Genomic DNA, 15,213 nt, shown 5'->3' on the forward strand with positions numbered 1-15,213 from the left:
CGACTTGCTACTGATAAGGAGATTGTGATATCATGCAATAGTCTCAATGATATAGAGCGACGGCATTCCTGACTTGGTTAAAGCCTTCTCCAGCCTTTAACGGCTTGTTTGTTAAAAGGGAATTTAGTAACATCCCCCACCCCATTAATTGAAATAAAAAGGCTATTCCCGATAAATGCCGCTGCGCCGATGTACCCGATCCACCTGTTTCCCTGAGCTGATTCAAATATTCTACGCCTCGTATCTCGATCGATCGCACTTATCGACTGGCCTACCTTGAATTAGAGAGCATCAGTCTTTCACTCCTTACCGTAGACATGCCAGGTAGCCAGTGTAACCGAACCACGGATTAAGGGCACAGGGGATTGGCCACTGCGTCCCATAGTGATGGAGGAAACCGGACACCCGATGGTTGCTTCTTGGGGAGGACTTTGAAGGCCTGCGAATCGGAAGGTAATATTTGTAATTTTACGAGATTATTGTCTATGTTTGTGAGCTTAACATCATTAACCTGTCCACTTATAGTCTCCCTTGTTTGTGAGCTTAACATCATTAACCTGTCCACTTATAGTCTCTCTTGTACTGAAAGAAAATTGTTGTCCCGTGGCCTTTCCTTTTCCCCAATGAGTACCCTTGATAAATTCGAACTAACGAAGGACTTATACCTGTTTTGTAGACAATTGACTTTCAGACTGTTATACCAGAATCCCACAATGTTGAATGATATGACGGAGGCGGATAGGCTACTACTGCGGGACCTAAAGGAGTTATTGGAGGAGAGTGAGAATTATCAAGGTAAGCGCAGATTTAGTGGCAGACTGCCATCACAGGCTACCCCGTCATTCACCCTCTTTCCCGCTATACAAATCTTTTTTGAGAGGATGAGTAGGGATATTCAGAATCTGAAACCGGACAAAATTGGTCACAACAATTTGTCCAGGGAAGAAAAACAGGCTCTTAAGGAGTTAAAATCTAACGAATAATTTGAGATCAAGGAGGCAGACAAGGGGGGCAACATAGTGTTGTGGCCCAAAGACATGTATTGCAAAGAAGCCAAAAAGCAATTGGGCAATCCACAACACTATGTTGCCCTACCCTCGGACCCTACATTGGTTTTCAAGTCGAGCCTGGATAGACTATTGAGCAATGCCTATACCCAGAATATTATCAATAAGAGGGAATTTGATTTTCTCACAGTCAAGCACCCGGTGGTTCCCACGTTTTATATGTTACCTAAGGTACATAAATCTGTGGTGGAACTGCAGCGCCCCAGAGTCCTGGTCGTTGCAGTACTGTGGCTCCGCCACTATGGGGAGCTATGGTGCGTCCGATGGCACTGAAGGAGTTCATCTGATCAGGTATCAAAGACACCAATACATTTCACAGCCGGGCCTCCGGGGGGAGCTAAGGGTGCTATTCATTAGGCCACTCCCCACCATAGTGGGTAAACTGGGGGTCAGGCAGGAAGTTAGATCAGAAAGCTGACTGGGTTGGAACCAGGCAACACCTTGTGGCAGAGGGTGTTGTAGGGGAAGATACAGTAGGGTCTCTGTCAGGGGTGGGATCCTGAAAGAGGCTTGGCAACGAGAACGAACGTAACGGGACCGTGCCTGCTCCGGGTAGCGGCGGTGCCCAAGAAAGGATTAGAAGAGAGATAGATTGTGCTGAGTGAGAAACGGGATCACGCAAAAGGATAAATACCAGTAGGAGTCGTGCTGTAAGACCGAAGCAACATCCTACTGAGGCGCACTACCGGTGGCCGGAACGCCGAGGGAGTAGAATAACATTCAGCTTCAAGCAATACTCCAAACAGCGGCAGGACAGTCAGTCTCAGGCGGGCTGTCTAACTCAAATCACCTATGAAGTCTTGGGAGGCAATTGTGGGAGAGGGGCGTCTCTAGGGTCCCGGAAGAACTCCAGGCCTACCCGTCAAACGGGTGCCGTTCCTACCCGAACCTCAGGGAGGGACGGAGGATTAGCAGAACATCATCTAGTCGAGTTGTGAGGGAACTTAAGAAACAGACACAACAGTTGCGGGGTACTTTCCGTAAGCGCAGCAGGGAAGGGCTACAACACATAGCGCTAGGGGGAAGGCACAGATTTCCTCCTGTGAAGAGAACTCTGGAAGTGTCATTGGATCGGCCGGACTTGCGCAGCCTGGTGAGCCGTATTCTGGACTGAGGACTCAGAGATCTTCAGTAAAGAGGTAAAGAGACTGCAACCTGGTGTCCTCGTTATTTACCGCGACCTGCACCCCACAACTGCACCGTTACAACACCACTTATTGCACCGGACGTCCCCCACTGACAGACAGAGCCACGGACCGGGTCTAGCCACCGTGACAATCCCAGAGCAGAGACTCAGAGGCCCGGCTCCGGGTACCCCTCGGCCCTGCGGCGGTGTGGGGGCGCTCCAATTTGGCGTCACGAACAGGATCTACTTAAGCCTGAAGAATCAGGTCATGTGTGCCTTGGAACTGTGACTTATTGTGCTTGGACTGTACTTTATTGAAAGACTGTGCTGTGCCATTAACCGCCAAAACCGCCGCCATTGCAGCGCTGAGGAGAGGCGCAGGAGAGGAAGAGGGGCGTGGAGTAGGCGTAGACAAGCTAGAGAGCGCGAAGAACAATGGCCGCCCAGTCTAAACATTTCTTGGTCCTGAGGACGTGTCCGTCAACAGCCGAGGTCCGCCTCCTCATCCTGTTTGGAGGGTGGAGACCATGGAGACGGGGCCGCCCACGAAAGAGACCGTGGGAAGAAGACACCGAAGACGGAGCAAAGATGGCGACACCGAGAATCCCGCGGGGGACTGACCCGATCCAGCCTGAGGCTGCACCGCCTGACACAGCCCCAGATGCACCAGCGTTGCAGGGACTGGCCCTCACGGAACTACCGATGGGTCGACCCAACTGGCAGATGTCCGAGGAGTGTGTGGCCGCAGCCGAGGCCCGACAGATAGCACGCCGCTTGGAGGCTGATGCCCGCGTGCTCGCTCGGCTGGGCCAGCCCACGGAGGTCCGCCTCTCTCCGGTGTCCCCTGCTCCTCCCAACCCGGCCGCAGATGAAGGTACGCTGCAGGCACAGGGCCTGAGGATCCTGCCGGAGGCAGAACACCTGCGGCGCCTGATGACAGCATGGCGGAACAGACCCCAACCTGCAGCCCAGGTAGATCTGACAAGCGTCGCGGAGACCCCACCGTCACACTGGGGTGTTGTGGTGTCCTTCAACTCCCGGAAGGGAAGGGGAGTTATCCAGGAGATCGGGGAGCCACTACAGGTCCGTGTTGACCGGGAAGAAATAGAGCCCAGCGGGGGAAGGTTCACTCGCGACCTGGAGCCAGGTGACGCTGTGACCTACACCAGGTGGAGGAGAGACAGGTGAAGCTGGCTGGATAGCTCGGGGCGTCCAGCAGTGCGTCGCACTCCAGGCCGCTGCCGAAACATCCGAAGATGAACCTCCCGCCGAAAAGGCAACGGAACCTGTCCCTGCGGAGCAGCGGGGAACCCGGACCCACCACGTACCTTGGGGGCGTGCCGGCCCATCAGTGAAAAGAGCATCACGGCGAGGGATCCTGTCATTGCTGGGGCAGGAACCGCTCCTTGGATCGGCAGCGCGGCCCGTTGGTCTGGTGAGGCCCGGAAGGAAACCACCTGCTGCGCCAAAATGAGTAAGCATGAATGCTTTGACAATGTAAATAGTTCTCCCTTTGTTTACTGTTTGCTGCTAAACCCGTTCAGGGTTAACTTTTTAAAGGGATCCCTTTGTTGACCCGGGATCCCTATTGTTTGTTTTTGGTTGTTTTTCTAAAGTTTTTGCACAAGTTTTTAGTTGAAAAGAACTGCTGTAATCATGAACAGTGCATGATGCGAACTTTTTGTATATAGTTAGCACCTTATTAAAGGTGCTCCCTACTGGTTTTACTTAAAGAAGAACTCTTTGTGAAGATACCACACTGGAACCGTTGCTGAGCAAGGACTGGTAGCTTGAGAAGAAATGCTACCTCATAGAGACTTGGTCCCTTCTTAAAGGGGATGTTCAATTGTTGCACTCAAACGGTGATATTGCTTTAAGACAGGTAGCAATAATGTTTGATGAAAGCAAGTGATGATAATGTGTAAATGAGAAAGTTATATGTATCCAACCAGTTAATTGTGAAGAAATGATGATGTTTCTCGAAAGAAGGGGGAATGATTGATAATGTTGATAGAAAGTGGGGATAGAAGGTAAACCCTGAGTCCTCCATAGAAAGTTAGTTTATTGTAAAGAAAGAGTTAATAATGTGTTACAGAGGACAGAAAGTGAACCCGTAGGGGTTAGTTAGTGAGTCCTCCTAGGAGCCATACGTAGATGGCTCAGTGCTTCTAAAACTGAAAGTAATGTTATGATCTATACTGTGTATAGAAGTTGAAAAGGCGGTAGGCCCTGGCTGAACGGGGCGGTCCTGTAACAGAAAGGAGAGGCAGTAGGTCTGGTGCCGATAGGACAGGCGGTCCTGCAGATTTAAAGAAGGAGAATGAAAAAGTTAAATTATCTTATAATGTGATTATAGGAAGGTCTTTAGTGGATACGGAGTGTATGTCCTTAAAGGCAACGTTAAAGTATTGTTCAGCAATTTTTGCACTTAGTAGAATACCCGGTTGGGTAAGAAGAGTTATTTATAGCATGTTGCTATGATATTTAACCATGTTTGTAACGTTCAAGTGTCCTTACCTCCCATAAAGGGAAGCCTGTTCAAGTATACTTATTGTTATTGCACTCAACAAAATTGTATGTCTTTTTGCTAAACTTGTATTGTTAGAATAAAATAGTAAATACACCGGCGCTCCAAGTGTTAATGAATATAGGAGTGGGGGAAGCTGCTGGTGCCTAGACAGCTACTGCGTCAAGCCTGTCATATATGTGCAAAAGGAAGTGAAACTAGAAATTAGGTCACCGCGCTACCTATCTCCTGAATAATGAATATTAGAAGCTGCAAAGTACCCACCAAAGGGTTAAAATGAGGCACTTACCAATTGTTTGAAGTGCCAGAAGACTTTGAACTGTGGACGTTTAGTGGAGCGCTGCAGAGATGAAAATGCTTGCTCCTTCCGTGAGTCCAAGATAAGGAAGTCCGGGCTGGCGGCAGCGTGAGGTGGCAGACCCGGGGGGGAGCGTCCTCCCTGTGGGCGCCAAGCTGCTGCGTGCACGCCAAGAGTGTGGACAAGCGGCGTCCTGGCCAGGGGCGCCGTTACACTGCAGCAGGGAATAGGGGGGGGGCGTGGTCTGGGTGACGTCACCCGGAGCTACAAAAAAATGGAGCAGAAGACGGATGCCGAACAGGGCCTCTATTGCCTACGCGTTTCGAAGGTCACCGGACCTTCTTCGTCAGGGCTAGAGGTCCCTGGCTGTCTACTGCTCTATATAGGATAGAAAGCGCCGCCCACTATTCAAAAGAACAAAGAAAAAAATTAAATATATACATGTGTGTTAAGAAAATGTAGCTAAGCTGCAGGAAAAAGGCTGTGAATTTGTAAGTCCATAGGTCCAATAAAATAAAAAATAGATATAGGTAGTCTATGTTGCTATGTATTGATATTTAAAAGAATTTTTATTTAATAAATACATTAAAAGGTACATTAAAAAATTTTATCTTTGAACAAAACAGAAAGAAATATACAACTATATATATGAAAAATAGAAAGAAGGGGATTTTTATTTATAATTAATGCATATAAAAATATATATAAATATATAAAAATATATGAATATATTAAAAAAGGGGAGGGGGGGGAGGGGAAAGAACACCAGTACTAATAAAAACATATAACTATTTAAAAGCAAAAAGCTCCAATTCATGATTAAGACCCTTAGGGGCCAGGCTATCCAGCAAAAAAATCCACTTGGATTCTGTACGTGTACGCGTAGGCAATAGAGGCCCTGTTCGGCATCCGTCTTCTGCTCCATTTTTTTGTAGCTCCAGGTGACGTCACCCAGACCACGCCCCCCCCCTATTCCCTGCTGCAGTGTAACGGCGCCCCTGGCCAGGACGCCGCTTGTCCACAATCTTGGCGTGCACGCAGCAGCTTGGCGCCCACAGGGAGGACGCTCCCCCCCGGGTCTGCCACCTCACGCTGCCGCCCGGACTTCCTTATCTTGGACTCACGGAAGGAGCAAGCATTTTCATCTCTGCAGCGCTCCACTAAACGTCCACAGTTCAAAGTCTTCTGGCACTTCAAACAATTGGTAAGTGCCTCATTTTAACCCTTTGGTGGGTACTTTGCAGCTTCTAATATTCATTATTCAGGAGATAGGTAGCGCGGTGACCTAATTTCTAGTTTCACAAACTTGTATTGTTGTTTTCTTCCCAGTCCCGGAGTACTGTGTTTAACCAGGGGGGAGTGCAGCGCCCCAGAGTTCTGGTCATTGCAGTACTGTGGCTCCGCCACTATGGGGAGCTATGGTGCGTCCGATGGCACTGAAGGAGTTCATCTGATCAGGTATCACAGACACCAATACATTTCACAGCCGGGCCTCCGGGGGGAGCTAAGGGTGCTATTCATTAGGCCACTCCCCACCATAGTGGGTAAACTGGGGGTCAGGCAGGAAGTTAGATCAGAAAGCTGACTGGATCGGACGAAGCAACACCTAGTGGCAGAGGGTGTTGTGGAGGAAGAGACAGTAGGGTCTCTGTCAGGGGTGGGATCCTGACAGAGGCTTGGCAACGAGAACGAACGTAACGGGACCGTGCCTGCTCCGGGTAGCGGCGGTGCCCAAGAAAGGATTAGAAGAGAGATAGATTGTGCTGAGTGAGAAACGGGATCACGCAAAAGGAGAAATACCAGTAGGAGTCGTGCTGTAAGACCGAAGCAACATCCTACTGAGGCGCACTACCGGTGGCCGGAACGCCGAGGGAGTAGAATAACATTCAGCTTCAAGCAATACTCTAAACAGCGGCAGGACAGTCAGTCTCAGGCGGGCTGTCTAACTCAAATCACCTATGAAGTCTTGGGAGGCAATTGTGGGAGAGGGGCGTCTCTAGGGTCCCGGAAGAACTCCAGGCCTACCCGTCAAACGGGTGCCATTCCTACCCGAACCTCAGGGAGGGACGGAGGATTAGCAGAACATCATCTAGTCGAGTTGTGAGGGAACTTAAGAAACAGACACAACAGTTGTGGGGTACTTTCCGTAAGCGCAGCAGGGAAGGGCTACAACACATAGCGCTAGGGGGAAGGCACAGATTTCCTCCTGTGAAGAGAACTCTGGAAGTGTCATTGGACCGGCCGGACTTGCGCAGCCTGGTGAGCCGTATTCTGGACTGAGGACTCAGAGATCTTCAGTAAAGAGGTAAAGAGACTGCAACCTGGTGTCCTCGTTATTTACCGCGACCTGCACCCCACAACTGCACCGTTACAACACCACTTATTGCACCGGACATCCCCCACTGACAGACAGGGCCACGGACCGGGTCTAGCCACCGTGACAATCCCAGAGCAGAGACTCAGAGGCCCGGCTCCGGGTACCCCTCGGCCCTGCGGCGGTGTGGGGGCGCTCCAGAACCACCGGGTAGACCCATAGTCTCGGGGATGTATGAGAAGTCCTGTATTTATCTCGACTTTTATCTACAGCCCATCGTCCTGAAATTGGATTCATACATACGAGACTCATCGTTCCTGATCCAGGAATTGGACAATTTGGTACTACCGGATGACATCATCCTTGCCACAATGGACGTGGAAGCGTTATACACTAACATCAAGCATGACCTAGGTATTTCAGCTGTGGGATACTTCTTGGATAAGTTTTCAACAGGGAATAGGGGGCATGACTCATTCATTCTGGACCTTCTCAGAATGGTTCTAGAAAAGAGTTATTTCATCTTCGATAGGGTGTTCTACAAGCAGGTGACGGGAACAGCCATGGGGGCTAGGTGCGCGCCCCCATATGTGAATCTTTTTATGGGGTGGTGGGAGGAGACTCAAGTATCTAAGAATCGGTATTTCATTGAAAATGTACTAAAATGGTACCGATTCATCGATGATATCATTATTTTGTGGACAGGTACAGCCGAGGCACTACAGACTTTCGTTGAGGAGCTCAATACCAACCAATATAACATCCGGCTGACATTGTACCATTCCAGGAGTTCGGTTGACTTCTTAGCCTTGAAGATTATGGTCAAGGACAACCGGTCAACACCACCCTCTTCCGGAAGAAAACCGCCACAAACAGTGTTTTACACTACTCTAGTTTTCATCCAAACCACCTACGTAACAGTATCCCGAAGGGACAATTCCTTCGGGTGAGAAGGAATTGCAGCACCATAACAGATTTCCAGAATGAATCGAGACAGCTCACGAATCATTTACACGAACGCGGATATCTACGGAGAGTTATTTCAAGGGCATATGAATTGTCACGGTAGAGACCAAGAGAGGAAGTTCTCAGGGTACAGCAGAGAGCCAACAAGGACCAACTTAGTCTTTTAACAAAATTTTAACAACCAGTGGGGTGATGTACGTTGCTTAATGGAGGCGAATTGGGAGATTTTATTGAGCGACACGAGATTGAAGGCACTTGTTCCAAGCAGACCGAGGGTTGTGGCTAGGAGAGCAAGGAATCTGAAGGATTGTTTGTCTAGGAGCCACTTTAGGAGATCAACATCCAGAACCCAGTCAGGTAACGCCATTATCGGCTCCTACCCGTGTGGGAGCTGTTCTATATGCCCATTGATGTTGGCCGAATTAGGTATTACTGTTCCCTCTTTGCCCTTTCAGGTGAAATCAAGATCATATTTTAACTGCCGTACACGCAACCTGGTTTATGCCCTAATTTGTGGTTGTCACAAAATTTATGTTGGACAAACGACTCAACAATTGCGCTGTAGAGTGCAACAGCACGTCTCGAACATATCTACAGCCAGAAGTGACAAAGAAAAAAGAAAACAGATTACCTCTGTGGCTACCCACTTTTTGGAGCACCATAATGGCAGCCCTAGGACTCTCCGTGTTATGGGACTGGAAGGGGTCACCCCTAACATTAGGGGGGTAGACTAACAGATGAACTGCTGAGGAGAGAATCCCGCTGGATTTACGAACTTAAGAGTCTAGTACCAGGTGGCCTGAACGAGGAACTCTTATATACAGGCTTCTACAAAAAAACATAGGGATTTTGCCTATGTGTTCTTTGTGGAATGTTATGGGTACTGTGTAGCGGAGAATGTTCATGTCCTTGCCTATATTTGGACATGTGTGTTTTCTCTTTTTTTTTTTTTTCTTTCATTTCAGATCAATGGGGTAAGACATTTATTCCTCCCTGGTTTATCATTTACTCTAAGGGTACTTTCACACTAGCGTTAACTGCATTACGTCGCAAATGCGTCGTTTTGCCGAAAAAACGCATCCTGCCAAAGTGCTTGCAGGATGCATTTTTTCTGCATTGACTAACATTAGCGACGCATTTGCGACGCAATGACACACGTCGCAACCATCGTGCGACGGTTGCGCCGTGCTGTTGCGGACCGTCGGGAGCAAAAAACGTTACATGTAACGTTTTTTGCTCCCGACGGTCTGCTTTTTCCGACCGCGCATGCGCGGCCGGAACTCCACCCCCACCTCCCCGCACCTCACAATGGGGCAGCGGATGCGCTGATAAAATGCATCCGCTGCCCCCGTTGTGCGGCGGGGACAACGCTAGCGTCGGGGACCTCGGCCCGACGCACGGCGACGGGCCGAGCCCGACGCTACTGTGAAAGAAGCCTATGGATACCTGAGGGTATGGACTCTCCAACTAATGAAATGGCAATTGATCACTTGGGGGTGACCAGAGACCCACAAAGTAGATGTATATTTACCAGATAGCGGGTGTTTTTTTTAGTTTTTTTTTTACCCATGTTCTCTTATGGCTACTTAAATATTAGGTAGAGTTATGGACGTGCTCGAACAAGATTGGTTCTGGCAATAGCGCTGGCATGTATCAATGTTGGAACATCTTTTTTCTCCTCAACATATATAGGACATCGATTGTGATGCTTTTTCGGAGTTATCCCATTCTCGTATCTTTTAACAATCTGTATTTAGATCTATGGTTCCAATGTCCTTTTATTTGCAAAAATCGGATTGACTCCTTTTTGGGGTTCTGTATTTTACCATGATCTAACATTCTGACAAAGAGATTGTTATCTTCGTCCATAGTAATATTACCATCTTTTTCTCGTTAAAGATTAATGACGTAATCTAACTATTTGTATGTGCGCCATATCAGAGGCTCACCCCTGTAGGGGGTGGTTCCTGGTTATATATATAATCTTTAGGACTTCTCATCAGGTTCAAGAATACCTACTATACCCTCTAAATCTAATTATGTCGGTCAACCGCTTGTGTGGGCACCATACCAGGGATATACGGTACCTCTCTGGCTACTGGCGTTAAGCCCCATAGGTCTTCTCTAAAAATCTTTTCACAAGGGTGCAGTAGCTTTACTGCACCCTATAATGTATGCGCATACATATTTTATATCCACACTGTTGCGCCTCCCTATGAGGTCATCCTTTTTTCTTGTGGTCTGCACGCTATATACATGGTATTGGCCTTTTTGAAACTGGTGCCAATATAGGGCTTTTTTTTTTTTTTTTTGACCGAGTGCATACTTTAATCCATACTGTTAACCGGCGTATGCACTTTGTGCCATCTGAATGTGATTTTTGTTTGTGCCGCTATTTTGTTTATTACTAATATGAATAAGGTTATTCCCGCGTGTATTAGCGCTATGTGTGCCAGGTTTGTAGCACCAGCACTGAATGCTTGTTTTGTTGGGCTTTTGGCCTCCTACCTTCCTGCAGGATCTACATCACTATCAGCAGGAGGTAATATGCAGGCGCAGAGGAGCTTATGTGCCCCCAACCTGGCATATGCAGCCGTGCAGGCGCACTGACCACTGCGCGATTACGCTAGATCTCTATGTGCCGTTATGGATACTTAGAGCGCTGGCTTACTCTGCACATATGCGGGGGCCTCTTATCACGTGCCTTGACGACGAATAGCGGCTTGCATCTACATGGAGACCGAGTGTATCGATACACTCATCACGCATGCGCTGACTACAGATGCTGCGTGATGACGACAGGAGTCATTGCAGTTGCGCAATAGCCCTGGTGAGACGCCGGGAATGGTGTGCCTGGATCGCCATTGCTGCTCACACCTGGTAGGTGTACTAAGGAATTATTGCTATATTTAAGGCAGGGAACGTGCCGCTTGCTCAGTATCGACCTTGAGGAAGACGCTTTAGGCGTTGATACGCGTGGGTCTCTACAACCGCACAGCCCTTCAATAACCCACAAAAATTACCTTGGCCAGAAGCACCTTGGCATGCCTATACGCTAGGTAGGGTAAGAACCCAGGACTGGGGCAGGTGATTTCTGGGACATAGGGGGTGCTTGTTATCTTTTGGGCATACCACTCTCTGGAGCCTCATTTATGGGACGTAATATTGAGTGCCTGGTAATCTAAAGGAGTCTTGTATCTGGGTATAGGTGTGCGGGCTATATTATACTATATCATCTTTGTATATGATTAATACTGGCATTGTGATGTATTTCTTATATATTTTGGCTGTGCAGTGTTGTTTGCTATGTTATAGTATTTACCTGTAATTTGTATGGACCCGTTACCCCAAGTGGCATTTTAAATGTTTTTAGGTTTTTTTTGTTTTTGAATGTGGTGTTCCCTCAATAAAGATGTTTTTGTACATTTTCTAAATTGATGTGGTGATCCCAATTTGTATGTATACACTTTGTCTTGTTGTCCTTATTGTCTATGTTCGACGTTACTGTGGCTCGACACCAGAAGTTGTTATTGACGCGTAGTAGAGCTAGCCGGCGTCAAAGAGCGAATAATGGTGAAGATGCAGAAGACATATTGTGTAATGTGTTTTAGGTTCCCGGACCTTTCGTAAAATCGGATGTTTGTGTTTTTTGACAGAGTACCCCAAAGGCTTCACTGAAGATACTATTGCAAAGTTTCTAAGAGGGCTGGATCACGGTCCCAGCTTGCTGTGGTCCATAATTATGTCTAGCTGCGTTTGTGCCATTGTTTTTTGTAGATTGCTTCCCCCTACCACGAGCCCTAGGTCCTTGCTTGAAGTCTCTTGTGCAATGACGCAGGAATGGACATTGTAGGATTGAAGGAAACCATTGTAGGGTTGTAGGAATGTTTTTCAGACTAGTAAGTCTGCTTTCAAGGAGGGAGTGATTCTAATTATATGGCCCGTCTCGGCAATGCTCTTTGTTACCAGTGGATAATCAGTGAGAGAAGGCTCTGGCGACCAGCATTACGCAGCAAATGTCAGCAAACCCAGTAAGGACTGCATCTGTTGGAGGGTGACTTTTTTAACTTCAATGACGCCTTCTACTACTAGCAGTGTTTCTGTATTTTTCCGATGGTATGCAAAATTGGTTACAGTAAGTTACATGGGCCGACTGTCTTTTTGGGTGATAGCAGCACTTTGAAGTACAGAGAAGTACCATACATTTAAATTTTTCAAGGAGGAAGGAGCAGAGTTTAGAATTTTTTGGGTCCGCATGTTTCATAACGGACTACCCCGTTCAGGCAAGTACTGGATAGTTCGAAGTAGTGACATGAAATGGAACTCAGAACGCAGATATCAAAATAATAGCGCTGGTCCACCTTGCAATCTAACAGGTAGCAGCATTAGGGGTGCACGGGTAGTAGGTGGAATGCTGACAGTCAGACTTTGCCAGTGGGGCACCGAGCCCAGCTTTGTGTACTAATTCCACCGCCTTGCTGAAAGACGCAAACTGCACCATTAGCAGATTCGCCCTAAGGGGTTAGTTGATATTTTAAGGGATTTTTTTCTTTTTAATTATGCATAATGGCGAGATTCTTAATATTTTTGAACGGCAATTATTAAAAAGTGTGTGGGGGGGGGGCTCACGTTCTACCTAGTTCGGCCTATTGTAAGATCTTAAAATTTAGGGGAAATCACCTGCAGATTTTAGGTTACTGGATATTTCTAGTATTTGAATGATTTTGCAGGGGATGAAAAAAACGTATGTAAAGCCGGAGTTTAATTGATGACTGCTATATTCTGGTTAGAGATATGTCAAGGCCATTAATAATCTAATTTTCCTGTCCTCTGAGCTCTTCCCCAGGTACCTGTATTCACTGTCCGCTTCGGGAACCCATATTCCACCGTCTCCTGAGTCCACCTCAGGGACCTTGTTCCACCGTCTGATGAGCCCAGGACCATTGAGTTCGATAGAATGAAAACACTCACAGTTATCTGATTTTTGGCAGAGTGACTCCAGTTGATGGAGGAACTCTGGCTCCTGTGTAGCTCGTTCTCCTTTGTAGTAAAAGCCTCTTTCGGCATTGATTCAAGTAACTGCCTCATTTGGCATTAATTCATTATTGATTTTACAACGCACACCGTTGTGTGTCGCAGGAAGAGTGACATCCGATGATGGAGGAACTCCCACTCCTGTGTAGCTCGTTCATAGTAACTATTAATTCATTATTGATTTTACAACGCACACCATTGGGTGTCGGAGGAGGAGTGACATCCGATGATGGAGGAACTCCCACTCCTGTGTAGCTCGTTCATAGTAACTATTAATTCATTATTGATTTTACAACGCACACCATTGGGTGTCGGAGGAGGAGTGACATCCGATGATGGAGGAACTCCCACTCCTGTGTAGCTCGTTCATAGTAACTATTAATTCATTATTGATTTTACAACGCACACCATTGGGTGTCGGAGGAGGAGTGACATCCGATGATGGAGGAACTCCGACTCCTGTGTAGCACGTTCCCACCATCCACTGAAAGCGCTCACCAATATCTGACTGGAGACCGAGTGACTCCGAATGATGAAGAAACTCTGGCTCCCACTGTTTCGTTGATTCCGGTTGGGTGTTTGAATTGGCCAGAAGCCCTAGGAGGTTGGAATGGATCTGGAGGAACGGGATCTATGGCGGCTCCTATATGAGCCGTGTCTGCATCGGTAGTGGGAATACCCACAGTTAGATGGATAGCGAGGATGGTGGCGGGAATCTTCAGATGAGGGTGAAGACGGTCAACGGAATCTAAGCCTGCGATCGCCATGGCTAAGGGTTGTGTTGGGGGCATTTCATTTGGGAGTAGGGGGGGCGTTATTCCGGCTATGGGGGAATTGGGCACTGCACAGAGTTTACTTCTAGCTTTAACCCTATGTGCTCCGCAGTCAGAGGCACATTCCTTAATCAGTACCGTGCCTGCCATTCTGCTCTTTACACTATTGAAACTGCCCTCACTAAAGTCTCTAATGATCTGCTAACAGCTAAATCTAATGGTCACTACTCCATGCTAATTCTCCTTGACCTCTCTGCAGTATTCCACACTGTGGATTATCAGCTCCTCCTCACTATGTTACACTCCACCGGCCTTAGGCTGTGTGCACATGTTCCGGATTTTGTGGGTTTTTTCCGCGTTTTTCGCTATAAAAATGCGATAAAACTGCGAAAAAAATTGCTCACATTAAGCATCCTATTAATAGAATGCAATCCGCATTTTGTATGCACATGCTGCATTTTTTTCCGGAGCGGAAACGCATTCTGGAAAAAAACGCAGCATGTTCATTAATTTGTGGAATCGCTGGGATTCAGCACACATAGGAATGCATTGATCCACTTACTTCCCGCATGGAGCTATGCCCACCATGCGGGAAGTTAGCAGATCATGTGCGGATGGTACCCAGGGTGGAGGAGAGGAGACTCTCCTTCACAGACTGGGCACCATATAATTGTTAAAAAAAATAATTAAAATAAAAAATAGTGATATACTCACCTTCTGATGGCCCCCGGAGTCCTCCCGCCTCTCAGCGGTGCACGTGGCGGCTTCTGTTCCCATGGATGCTTTGTGCGAAGCACCTGGGATGACGTCGCGGTCACATGACCGTGACGTCATCCCAGGTCCTTAACGCAAAGCATCATGGGAACAGAAGCCACCGCGTGCACCGCTGAGGAGATCGGGGGCCATCGGAAGGTGAGAATAACCATTTTTTTTAAACCATTTTTAACATTAGATCTTTTTACTATTGATGCTGCATAGACCACATCAATAGTAAAAAGTTGGTCACACTTGTCAAACACTATGTCTGACAAGTGTGACCAACCTGTCCATCAGTTTTCCAAGCAATGCTACAGATCGCTTGGTAAACGCTAGCATTCTGCAAGCTAAT

At 47.5% G+C, this 15,213-nt stretch overlaps 2 protein-coding genes across 4 annotated transcripts in view; one reads left to right on the top strand and one right to left on the bottom strand.

Annotated features, from left to right (window-relative positions):
- LOC143781284 (uncharacterized) overlaps window positions 1-15,213 on the bottom strand; it is a 142,732-nt gene that overhangs the window by 79,703 nt on the left and 47,816 nt on the right. Inside the window, exons 1-2 of one of the 3 annotated variants that reach the window (XM_077267795.1) lie at window positions 5,010-5,268; window positions 311-439 (exon numbers count right to left, since the gene is read on the bottom strand). The gene's annotated coding sequence lies outside the window, so the exon portion shown is untranslated. Of the gene's footprint in view, window positions 1-310; window positions 440-5,009; window positions 5,269-15,213 lie in introns of those variants that run through there. The other 2 variants (XM_077267800.1, XM_077267796.1) reach the window with 2 other exon arrangements.
- The window catches only part of C6H1orf35 (chromosome 6 C1orf35 homolog), a 94,282-nt gene continuing 85,097 nt past the window's right edge, over window positions 6,029-15,213 (top strand). The window contains exon 1 of the mRNA XM_077267808.1: window positions 6,029-6,222. The gene's annotated coding sequence lies outside the window, so the exon portion shown is untranslated. The remainder of the gene's footprint in view (window positions 6,223-15,213) is intronic.

The sequence above is a fragment of the Ranitomeya variabilis genome, chromosome 6 (assembly GCF_051348905.1).
Source record: "Ranitomeya variabilis isolate aRanVar5 chromosome 6, aRanVar5.hap1, whole genome shotgun sequence".
Classification (NCBI taxonomy): domain Eukaryota; kingdom Metazoa; phylum Chordata; class Amphibia; order Anura; family Dendrobatidae; genus Ranitomeya; species Ranitomeya variabilis.